Here is a 13,270-nt window from a genome sequence, read left to right on the forward strand (position 1 = left end):
AAAAAGAAACTTATCTGCATCATTCAATAAATATAATGTTATTACTTAAACTGTTGAACCTATAAGATATGGAAAAATGGGAGCTGGTACTGAAATAAAAAGAAACACTGTAACAAGATAAAATACTGAATAAATTGCAAGATTTAAGGTGTAATGTTTTTAGACTTGGAGGACTCAAAATAATTTAACATTTGCAGAACTGGTCTTTTTCCAGTACATTAAACACTGTATACTAAGGAAAAATTAAATATTAAAATCAAAGTATTTTCTGTTGAATAACAACGATCGTAGTAAAATGTAAGCAACTTTCATAATAATCAAAAAGATATAATTTAAAATAGCAATAGCAAAGATGCTCCCCACAACCTCCTTCCCGTTCCCTTACCCCCACCCCACGGAAGTCTTCCTTCTTTTTACTTATGACTGTTAAGGATATTTTCTGGCTCTATTTCAGCATCATGACTCAGGTCATGAGAAGTGTCAAAGATGTATTTCCTTCAGATGGGAAAGAGCAACAGATTTTAACAACCATACAAAGATGGGAGTACTGTGCAAAAGAGCCAAATCAGCATTTTTGACAGCAGGGAAGATAAAACCTTTTATACTCACATATATTTTATTTCCAGCTTAAAAACATTTAAATATCATTCTATCAAAATATGCTTACATGTTCTGCTCAAGAAGAAAACAGGAAACCCATTCTCAATTTAGCTGCCTAAATTATCAACAATTTGTGAGAGAGTATCGTTCACCGACAAAAAAAGAAAAAGAAAGAAATCAAAGTACACATATGAACGTTAATAAATAGTTCGAGTCCTTGTCTTCCAAACTTATTTTTCCAAAAGCAAAACCATGAATTTACCTGTTTGCATAAAAACTCCTTTGACAGAAAGTCCTCGAGAATGAAAATCACAAAGAGGAGTGATACCATGACCATATCTGGGCACTGGAGAATGATGACTCTACTTCTTTCCCTGTAATTCTTCTGCCTTAGCAGAAACACTTTTTCTTAATCAGCTGGATTACTGCCAGAAAACCATAATCATTTATCAGTACTGTTGTTTTATATTTTCTTTCATCCATGATTTTATCAAAAGTGTACACATTTCAATCCATTCCAAATTGGACAGGAGTGAAATATTATTGAACATTTGTTAAGAATTCCCTACTAGTGATGATTCTCAACACTGAAAAGGGAATGGCCTGTCTCTTCTGAAGCCGCCAACAACAACAATGCCCACATAATTCCACTCTATCCATTCTGAAATAGTTTCACTCTTGTGCCTCATTCTAGCTTCAATATTCTCACCTGCAAAAACACATCATCCAATGTTAATACCTCGTTCAATGAACCTTAAATCCCTTTCCTTTTCTCATCCTCCTCCAAATTCTAAATGTCATTTTATGCTAAGAACCTATTATGCTAAGAATCATAACAGTTTCTATTTCTCAGTATGTGTAACGCTGGCACAGCAGCGACCTCACTCTCCGTACTCTTTTGTAGTTTACAAACTATAAGCCAGCAGTCATATTTTTACTTCCTGCTCAGATTTTTAAGTTCAAGACTGCTCACGGCTGCTACTCCCAAGTCTCATAATTTCTAAATCTGTTTATTTGGGTCGCTCATGCAGACACTGGTCACTGTGTATCCTAAGAAGCCCAATTTCTTCTCTCTTCTCCCCCTCCAATTTTTCTAAAACCAAATTTTGAAAAAATATTTCAATGGAACCTGACCAGAATTTTCTTACTTAATTGTCTTCCTCACTGGAAAAGTAAGGCTAACTTAACGTGCAAATAGAGAAGCCAAATCCTCTTGTAGTTAGTTATTCTAATCACTAGACTAAAACAATGTTGAAGGATCAACTCCTTGAAAACTAACTTGTAAGTCTATTGCCAGAACGTTTCTAGAGGATTCCTTCGTGGGGAAACTGACCAGTCAAAGTGAAAAGATCTACAAATACTATTGATCGGGGGGTACCCCAATAAAACTGATAGACCAGTTGGACCTATAAACTGGTATGAGCTACTCGTGCTCAAAGAGCTTCCAATCAGTTCTTTAGTAGGGATGTGTTGATTAGCTGAATAAATATGAAATAACAAAATAAATCAAATAATAATAAAACTTTTTAATAAAATAAAAAAAAAGAATGATCAGCCAAGGATTCCTAGACATTCCAGCCAGTATTTTAGTTTAACCAGTCTGAGATTGGGCCTAGGCATCAGTACTTTTTTAATCTATCCAGGTAAATTATAATGTACAATCAGGGTTGAGAGTACAAGATGAAAGATAATGATGACCACAAAAAAAACTTAAAAAGGAACTCAGAGGAAATAGAGATACTACCAGGAGCAAAGAGGTGCATCAAAAATTATAACTATCTTTTAAAGAGATAAACAATTTTACATCTGTGAAATAAGAAAAGGATGTGATAATAAGAGAAACATTCACAGAAAAGGTTATTAAAAACATGTTGCACAAATAAAAATCTAATAAGAAGGTTAGGAGATAAAGTTGGGGATATTCTCTTAAAGTAAAACAAAAAGACAAAGAGATAGGAAATAGAAAAGAAAGTTAGGGGTTCAGTGTAGGAGATCCATTATCCAACCAAAATGATTTCCAGAAAGGGGCAAAAAAAAGAAAACAGCAAGAAATAAATTATGAAGAACTGAAAGAAGCAGCCTCTGAGTGGGAGAAGTGGGTGCAGGAGAGTGCAATTTTTCTTTATAAAATTGTGGCATTATTTGACTTTTATAATAAATATATGCATTGCTTTGATACAAAAATTATATTGAATAGGTAAACAAAAACAATAAAACTACAATGAATGTTAACAGAAAAGAGAAGCAGAGATTAAGTGTAAGGCCTAATGATGCCTCAGTAGTGGAGTGTAATCACTCTGGTCCCATAAAATACAGAGATAGGTCCTGGAATAGCAATGTATAGAGAAACAAAGAAAGGAACTTTTAGAACATATAGAAACCACTTACTCAGATGATTAACTAAAAGAGTTCCCTCCGTTCATTCATAGGAGCTAGGTACCTGGACGGGGTACTAAAACTAGATACTAATTGATAGTAATATATTTCAAAAGTCCAATTCTCTAATAAGACTTTGAGGAATACATCATAGAAAACATCATGAAAAGGAAGCTAGGTTATTATAAACTCTTAGACGACATCAACATCCATAGTACACCAGGTTCATGCCAGGGTTGCCATGATTACCATCACAGGAAAGTTTAGAAAAGATCGCCCTCTAGAGGCATGTCTCATTAACCATTTAAAAACAAAACAAGAAACCTGGAGTCTATGATGTGCCAGTGTTAAAAATATAGAGAAAATACAAAATATGTCATTTACAGTAAAGAGGAAAACAAAAAATGACAGTATAGCTCCAACTGCTAACTACCTGAGCCAGCATTTATTTTAAGGAATAAAAAAAAGAGAGAGAGAAAAAACTGTAGCATATTCCAAATAATACAGACAAGAGATAAAGTATTCAAATAGACTTTAATCCGTTTTTATAGTATTGAATTTTATATAAAGTATAATTTAGAGACAATATAAGAGTGTTAGAAGATACTCCACAGGTAATTTTATTTTCCTCAAAAACTATGTTATCTGAAACTTCCTCTCAATTTTGCTGTGAACCTATAACCTATAACCTATAAAACAGTCTATTAAAAAATGATGCTATCTTTATTTAGTACATGGTTTCTCCAATTAGGGCTTCTGAAATAAAAGAACTTTTCAGGATGGTATTAATTATAAGGCCTCTCTTTTCAATCCACTTTCCCTAAAGAACTCATCTGTTCTGAGAAACAATAGGAAGTGACATGAAAATATTTTAAATACGCGTGATTTTGGTGTATAGATGTAAAGACACAAATTCACTAGGAAAACTTTAATAGACTTGAAAACAATAGATTAAAAACTTCATCTGAACTACAAGAAAGTACATGCAACCAGTAAAAAACCCAGGTACTAAACTAAGAGAGCCTAAAAGAAGATTTTTATCCATTTACATGTATATACTGTATATATATATATACTCTGTGTCATATGAGGCATAAAATTTAAAGCAGAGCTACAGTGCACATGATTGATTTTTCTTGGCAAAAATTAAAACATACAAATGGAAACTTCAATCCACAAGTAAACGGTGATGTGGAAAGAGAAGTCAAGAAACATCACGTTATTATTGACTGTCTTAAGTAGGTGAAACTATATAAGGCTGAAATGGGTGGTTGCTTTGTATTTACAATTGTGATGTGGTCTGTATCAAGAAAACTACTGATCAACAAAAGTAAGTAATTACAATAAACCAGCAAATGAAAGCTATAAACACAGTTTCTGAGTGGTAAAAAAAAAAAAAAAAAAAAAGAATGCCTCATACAGATGCTAGGAAGAAAAGTTGATGCTACCAGTTACTTAGAAGCAGTTTATTAAAATAGCGAGGCTTCAAGCCCAAGAAATCAGAGGCCCCCTCTACAGGGCCCAGAGTCTCATCCATCACTTCCATTTAGAAGAAGCAGAATCTGGAATTCAGATGCCTGAAGTTGTGACTCAACAATGACTCCTCCCCTGGGGACCAATGCGTTAATGGGAAGGCGACACTTCCGAGAACTGTAGAAGTAAACCCAGAACCCCTCTGTTAACGCAATGGAAATAGTAGGAAAAAAACCCAAATTCCTTAAAAGCCCTATCACATAGTGACTGTCATATTCTTGAAGCTAAACTGGAAAACTCATTTGCAAAATAAAGAAATGCAAAGGCTAGAGAATGGGTAGATTCATTTATCCAACTATATTTCCTGATGTATGGTATTACGATGAGCAAAAACAGATGAAAAAGAAAAAATACTACTACCTTCACTTTCTATTTTGCGTTGGGTATACCTTCATTTCAGAAACAACGTCAGAAGTCAACTCATCAATATTGAGTCTAATTATGCTACAAAAGCCTATGCACAATAAGGTCACGATTATATTTCAGTCACTTATTATTTGGTGAATTCTTCATTTATTCTCTTTTCTGCATAAGAGCCACTATACAAAACTATGAATAATGAATCAGTCCTATATACCTCCTTAGTAATAAACAGTATCAATAATGAAACTAGTCATAGCAGCTAGTCTTTTCCTGAGTTATTTCATGTGTGCCAGACACTATTCAAAGTGCTTTGATCCTCACAGTAACTCTCTAAGGTAGGTAATTTTATTATCCCCATTTTACTGATAGAAAATTAAGGCACAGGTAGATTAAGTAATTTGTCTAAATTTACAGAGCCAGAAAGTCACAGAGGTTCTACCACAGGAAGTCAGACTCCAGGTCCTCCAACTCCAACTGCCTCCCCAAGGAAGTTACACTTAAAAATGGAGATCATCGAAAATAATAGGTAGAAAGCAGTAGTGATGAGTATGGATAAATAGCTTACAGAAGAAACAAATACCAAAGTTAGACACTTTACGGTAAGAGGGAAAAAGCACACTGTGAGCTGAGCTGAGCTGAGCTTCAAAGATGCATTCCACGTTTACCTGAAGAAATAAGCGGAAAACAATTCAGATGCAGGAACAAGGTGTTGATTGAAGCTGAAAAGCAAAAGCAAGTAATTAAATTTGCTTGGAGCATAAACAATAGTGGCAGAAATGGTTTCTTCATTCAGCAAAAATTTACTAACTGGTAAAGGGAATGCCTCATCTCTTAGAGGACCATTCGCCTGCCAACATGCCCACCTCCTATTTCTATGAGAAAACAGAGGCAACCTCCTCCTTGACCTCTAACTTTTCCCCATTTTCCTGTTCCCCTTTACATCAATGCTCATTGAAAGGCCTGTCAATACTGGCCTCCAATTTTCTCTTCCCGTCCTTAATAAAATCCTCTCTTATCAGGCCCCTACCGCTTCACCAAAACTTGCTCTTATCAAAGCCACATGTCCTCTACATGACTAAATTTGATGGTATTCTATCTTTTTCTCAGTCCTTATCTTAATTGACCTATCAGCAGAATTTAACACATTAATCATTCCCTTTTCTCAGAAAAAAAAAATGTCTTCATTTGGCTTATAGGATTTCTCATGTGTTGGTTTTCCTTCTATGTCACAGGCTCAGTCCCGGGACGTCTTCATCTTCTTTTCATACTCATTCACTTACTAGGTGATCTCATCCTGCTTTGGCTTTTTTTATCTATGCCTCCCCAACATTTATTCTCAGCCTATTCCTTCCCACTGAACTCCAGATTCATAAAACCAACTACCTGCCTAACATCACTAGGAGGTCAAGACACATCTTAAACTAAACATGTCCAAAAGTCCTGATCTGTCTCTATCCCCAGAGCTGCTTTATCCTCATGGTCCTCATTTCATGTGATGGCAGTCGCACCCTCCCAGCTGTTCGGGCCGAAAGCCTTACTGGTCACCCTGACTCCTCTCTTTTCTCTCCTGGATTTCTGCAATGCTCTCCTAACTGGTCTCACTAGACTTCTACTCTTGTCAGACTGCAGATGGTGTGTTCTCAGTACAGATCACCATTCTGCTCCTGTCAAACCGCAATCTGACCCCGTCACCCAAAACCCTCCACAGCTTTTCCACTTTACTCTCAGTAAAAGTCAAAGGCTGACATGATCTGGCCGCATTCCCTCTCTGACCTCATCTTCTACTCTGCACCTTGCACACTGTTCCTTGGCCACATGGGCCTCCTTGCCTCTCCATGAACACTCCAGACACATTCCCAGCTCAGGGATTTTACACTGACTATTTCTTCTGCCTGGAACACGTTCCGCAGACATCTGCATGACTTTCTCCCACACTTCCATCAGATCTTTATTCAAATGTCATCAACTCAGTAAGGCCTGCCAGGAGCATCCTAATTTCAAACTGCAATCTTCTCCAGGCATGCCCTACTCCCCTTCCTTTACTTTTCTCCATAGCATATAAAACTACCTGTTTATCCATCCATTTGTCCATCCATCCATCCATGAATCCATCCATCCATCCATCCATCCATCCATCTATCATCTATCCTATGCATCATACATATCCCTCCACTGGAAAGTCAGCTCTATGGGAACAGGGATGTTTTCTTCTTTTATTCACTGCTGTATCCCTAGAGCTCAGGAACGGTGCTTGGACATAGTAACACTAATTAATAGTTCTTGAATAAAATGAAAGAATCTTACAGATGTTAAAAAGAAAAGCAATGTTACCATGAATGAAAATCTCTTCATTCTGACAAGTAATAAATTGTTTTTATTAGAACTTCTAAGTTCTAATAACTTTGAAAACTTTGGTTTGAAGCCTTAGAATCTACATTTTACCAAATACTACATGAGGTGCCAAGATACAAATATAAACAAGAAAAAGACCCTCTCTTCATGGAGGTAAATCTACTGGGAGACACAGGCATGTCAATGAACATATTAACATATGTTAATATGAACAACTAACATTAAAATATAATAAAATCACATTCATAGTGCCAATACCAAGACTGATACAGAACATACAACATCAAGAGGTGTTTAAAAGAGGCTGAAGAGGGACTTCCCTGTAGCACAATTAAGAATCCACCTGCCAATGCAGGGGACACGGGTTCGATCCCTGGTCTGGAAAGATCCCACATGCTTCAGAGCAACTAAGCCCACGCACCACAACCACTGAGCCCACGCTCTAGAGTCCACGAGCCACAACTACTGAGCTCGCGTGCCATAACTACTGAAGCCCACGCACCTAGAACCCATGCTCTGCAACAAGAGAAGCCACCGCAATGAGAAGCCTGCGCACCGCGACGAAGAGTAGCCCCTGCTCACCGCAACTAGAGAAAGCCCGCATGCAGCAACGAAGACCCAACGCGGCCAAAAATAAATAAATAAAAAGCAAACAAAAAAAGAGGCTGAAGAGATGAAGTGATACTTTTAGCTAGATCATAATGAAGTAGGGTTTCAGCAGGCATCCAAGGGAATAAAAATTATTTCGAGAGGAGTATGCAAACTTAAAAGGTGCCAGGAAATGAATACAGGTGGCATTTTCAGGGAAGGGTACAGAAATGTAGGTGTGGTGGGACAAGAAACTGAGAGTGAGACGGAACCTTCCCTAACATCCGAAAAGCATGGTGAGACGCTGAAAGACTGAAAGCAGAAAAGCGGAATATTATCCTAGTTACGGTTAACAAAGAAAATGCTTGCGATAGTTAAAAGAAAAAAAGAAGGCTGGAGGCTACAGAAACAGATGAGGTAAGAAATGATGATAAGAGGTTCTTAATCATTTTTGTCATGGACTACTTAGACAACATGGAAAAGCCTGTGGACTCTTTCTCAGAATAATACTTATAAATGCATGGGATACTATACACAGAATTACAAAGAAAACCGTACTATTATACTGAAGTATAGCTATCAGTTTATTTAAAAAATTAAGTTCTGCTATAGTAATATATGTAATATTAAAATCAGTAATATTATTACATTTTATATATATATATATATATATATATATATATATATATATAATTTCCAAGCAATGGTGAGCATAAACAATATTTCAAAATACATCTCGACAAAACACTTCAAGATTTTTTTGTATATAATGTGATACAAAAACATCTGTGTTTTTATTGGTGACAACGTCACAAGTACTGCTGTTATTACTGTCATGTGTTGTCTATATTCATAATGAAAGAAAACATTTACTTTTGGGTAGAGGATAGTAATCCTAAAGATGAAATATTTTCCTATCCATGTTCACAGATCTTAAGAACCCCTTAAGACTAAGGTCCAGGCAACAAGACCAGAAATGAAAGAGATATTTAGAGAAAGTATATTTCAAATAAATAAACATCCTCTGTTAAGTAAAAATGGCAAATAGATAAAATAATCCTAACCTAAACTGGATTGCATCCAGAAAGTAAAAAGGAAATATCCTTATATCAACTGTTATTTAACAGTTTCCTTTACTTTGCTAAAAAGAGCACAGACAAACAACAGCAATAACCGCCAAAGCATGATTCATTTTCAAGATGAATCCCTCCCTGTTCAAAAGTTTACATTGTTTTTGACTAGCATCAGATTGTTTATCCACACAAACTGTAAATACATCATTTTTAGAACTAACCAACAACAATGCCCATTTTGTTTTGACATGTAAGGTACAAAAAGAACATAAAGAAAAATGACCATCACTCTAATGTCTGCACTTTAAAAATGAAAAAACTACAGAAAAAGGGGGTGAAATTCCAACATAATAAAAATTTAGCATGTGTTATCAGGAGGAAAACGTCTCCTGAAATTCCTTGCTTTCAAAAGGGAATTTAAGAACTGCAGTACTGCTAAACTGTCTATAATCTCCTCTCTGAGATGCCTTCTCTTAGTTTTATGGAAAAATATGAAGAAAGCTGTGAAAACAATAATGCTGAGAGAAAATACTATATTTTGACAATATGACTCTTCAACTGTTTGATCTTTTACAAATGACAAATCCTTAATTGACTGGCGCTTTGCACCCTTCAGCAAAAATATATTGAAAGGTATTCATTCAGTCATTCAATATCTGTTTTGTTCCCTTAGACAAGGGCAGAGATTACCTTAATTTCTGGGCACAGTATGCCCAAAGCCTAGCACAGAACCTGGTATGTGGTATGCTTATTAGAGAAGGAAGAAGAGGAAGAAAAAAGGAGCTCAAAAGAATGCTCTCTGAAGATGTATAAATATAAAGACTATAAATTCTTCCAAATTTTTCTATTAAAACAGCTGGTTCTCTGGCCAACCTAGCTGCCCAATGTGCACACTAAATCTTGCCCCATAAAGTGTATGGTGAAATTCAAGTTAAGAAAAATATTTAACACAAAAAGCAAGGCCCTCAAAGAACCTATACTACCATTTAATTATATGACAAAATAGTCACACCTAAGAATGTAAGTAATTATTTCTGAAGTAAAATTTCTTGCAAATGGCTGAAAATATGCATATCTCATAGCTTTCTAAACTTTTTTTAAAATTTTAAATACTTTTTTATTATTTTTATTTTTAAAAATATTTATTTATTTATTTATTTTGGCTGCACCGGGTCTCAGTTGTGGCACACGGCATCTTTGTTACGGCCGTGGTATCTTTGTTGCGGCATGCAGACTCTTAGCTGCATCATGCAAACTCTTAGTTACAGCGTTTATGCGGTAGATGATCTAGTTCCCTGATCAGGGATTGAACCCAGGCCCCCTGCATTGGGAGCGTGGAGTCTTACCCACTGGACCACCAGGGAAGTCCCAATACTTTTTTAAATGAGTTTTCACCCAGGACTTATTTCAACCTCAAAGATCATGGATCACTAGCTAAATATACATGAATAATAACTGTTCTTATGAAAATAATAGGGCCAGGGACTTCCCTGGTGGTGCAGTGGTTAAGTATCCGCCTACCAATGCAGGGGACACGGGTTTGATCCCTGGTCCGGGAAGATTCCACATGCCACGGAGCAACTAAGCCCGTGCACCACAACTACTGAGCCTGCGCTCTAGAGCCCGCGAGCCACAACTACTGAGCCCACGTGCCACAACTACTGAAGCCCCTGTGCCTAGAACCCATGCTCCGCAACAAGAGAAGCCACTGCAATGAGAAGCCTGTGCACTGCAATGAGGAGTAGACCCCGCTTGCCACAACTAGAGAAAGCCCATGAGCAGCAACGAAGACCCAACGCAGCCAAAAACAAATTAATTAATTAATTAATTTTAAAAAATACTTCTAAAAAAAAAATAATAATAGGGCCAGGGACTTCCCTGGTGGTCCAATAGTTAAGAATCTGCCTTCCAATGCAGGGGATGTGGGTTTGATCCCTGGTTGGGGAACTAAGATCCCACATGCTGGAGGGCAACTAAGCCCATGTGACACAACTAGAGAGCCCGTGCGCCACAACTAGACAGCCCACGTGCCGCAACTAGAGAGCCTGCACACAGCAACTACAGAGCCAACGTGCTTTGGAGCCTGTGCACCACAACGAAAGATCCTGTGTGCTGCAACTAAGACTCAGTGCAGCCAAAAATAAATAAAAATAAATATTAAAAAAATTATAATAGGGCCAAAGGACAAAACATCATCTAAGGAGAAAACAAAGGTCCCAAACTGTTTTGAGTTGCAGAATTTCTCCCCAGGATTCTATTTACCAATATATTTTTTCAGTCTATCTTAGAACTTCCTCCAGAAAAAATATATATGTTGAATTGATTAGGTATTACAAAAGGATGTGTGTTCAAGCAGAAGCATTTTAGCTTCTTTAACTTCTTAGGGATATAGCCAGAAGAATTGCAAAGATGTATTCAAACAAGTACTTGTACACACATGTTCATAACAGCACTATCCACAAAATCAAAAGGTAGAAACAACTCAAGTATCCATCAATGGATGAATAGATAAAAAACTGTGGTACACACATATAATGGAATATTATTCAACCATAAAAAGGAATGAAGCACTGATACATACTACAACGTGGCTATACTTTTAAAACATTACGCTACGCGAAAGAAACCAGAAACAAAAGGTCACATATTTTATGACTGCAGTTATATGAAATATCCATAACAGGTATAGATTGAGATGGAAAGCAGACTGGTGGTTGCTAGGGGCTTGGGGACAGAGGGGTGGGGAGGAACTGCTTAAAGAATATACAGTTTGGGGGATTTCCCTGGCGGTCCAGCAGTTAAGACTCCGCCCTTCCAATGCAGGGGGCACGGACTAGATCCCTGGTTGGGGAACTAAGAGCCCACAGGCCATGCGGTGCAGCCCCCAAAAAAGAAAAAGAATATGCAGTTTTCGTCTGGGGTGAAGACAATATATTTGGAACTAGACAGAAGCGGTAGTTGCAAAATATTGTGATGTAATAAATCCCACTGAATTGTTAACATCTAAATGGTTAATTTTATGTTGTATGAATGTCAAATCAATTAAATAAGGGTTGTTTTCTGTAGGAACCATAATCTCGCTCTATAAAATTCCCTATACTTAAAAATCTAAATTGGTCATCTGTCAAGGAGAAACTGCAATGCTCCAAAAAACAAAGTGTCATCTAATGTCAATGAATATCTTCTCTCATTCTGGTGGGTACAACCATTCTGATATTATCTACCAAGGCCAAGATTCGCATACATTGTAGTCCAGCACTTCAATTCAAAAATAAAACAAAGTGAGAGAGTGGCATGGGCATGTATACACTACCAAATATAAAACCGATAGCTAGTGGGAAGCAGCCACGTAGCACAGGGAGATCAGCTCAGTGCTTTGTGACCACCTAGAGGGGTGGGATAGGGAGGGTGGGAGGGAGACGCAAGAGGGAGGAGATATGGGGATGTATGTATATGTATAGCTGATTCACTTTGTTATACAGCAGAAACTAACACACCATTGTAAAGCAATTATACTCCAATAAAGATGTTAAAAAACAAAAACAAAAAAAGAAAAATAAGCACACATTTGCACCAAGAAACAAGGACAAAAATTTTCATCTTTTCATTATACATAATAGCTCCACATCAGAAACCACCCAAATATACATCAACAGTAGGAGAAAGGATAAATAAGTAAAAATATATTTGTACAATGGAATATGCAAGAGCAATGGAAATAAATGAATTAAACCTACATATAAATACATGAATTAATCTCACAAACATGTTAAAGAAGTTGAATATATGAATATATACACACTCTGTTTTAAAAAAAAAAGTGAACAGTTCACTTTTTTAAAAAGTAAGGAAGTGATTACCCTAAAAGTCAGAATCACAGCTTGCTTTTATGGAAAAGGGGCACAAAAATGGAGTTCTAGTAATGTTTCCTTTATTGGTTGGAGTGATGGTTACACAACTATTTGCTCTAGATAAAATACTGACTAATACGTGGGTTTTTTAGAAATCCCACAAAGATGTATTGGTTTGGCCAAAAAGTTCATTCGGGTTTTCCTGTACCATCTTACGAAAACCCAAATGAACTTTTTGGTCAACCCAATATGTTAAAATAAAATGCAAATGCTGCTCTAAAATACATACGACTCAAGATTATTCCTCTCTAACAATAAATATTTCTTAATGAACTACAGCACTGATTCTGGTTAAAGTCAGAGTTTTCTGGAAAAGATCTATAGATATGAGATTCGATCTCTAAATTTATGAAAGTGGTCTTGAACATCATATTCCATACATATGACATCAAGTAACTCTTATAAAGTGAAAAACTTAGGGAGTTAGCTGAGCGTGGCAAGTGAGCTGAAGAGATCTGGTTCTTCCCCTGGGGC

The 13,270-nt window shown here is 36.6% G+C and overlaps 1 protein-coding gene across 16 annotated transcripts in view; it reads right to left on the bottom strand.

Annotated features, from left to right (window-relative positions):
* The window catches only part of BCAS3 (BCAS3 microtubule associated cell migration factor), a 569,341-nt gene that overhangs the window by 348,670 nt on the left and 207,401 nt on the right, over nt 1-13,270 (bottom strand). The window lies entirely within an intron of this gene.

The sequence above is a fragment of the Balaenoptera borealis genome (genome assembly GCF_965194805.1).
Source record: "Balaenoptera borealis genome assembly, chromosome: 20".
Lineage (NCBI taxonomy): Eukaryota > Metazoa > Chordata > Mammalia > Artiodactyla > Balaenopteridae > Balaenoptera > Balaenoptera borealis.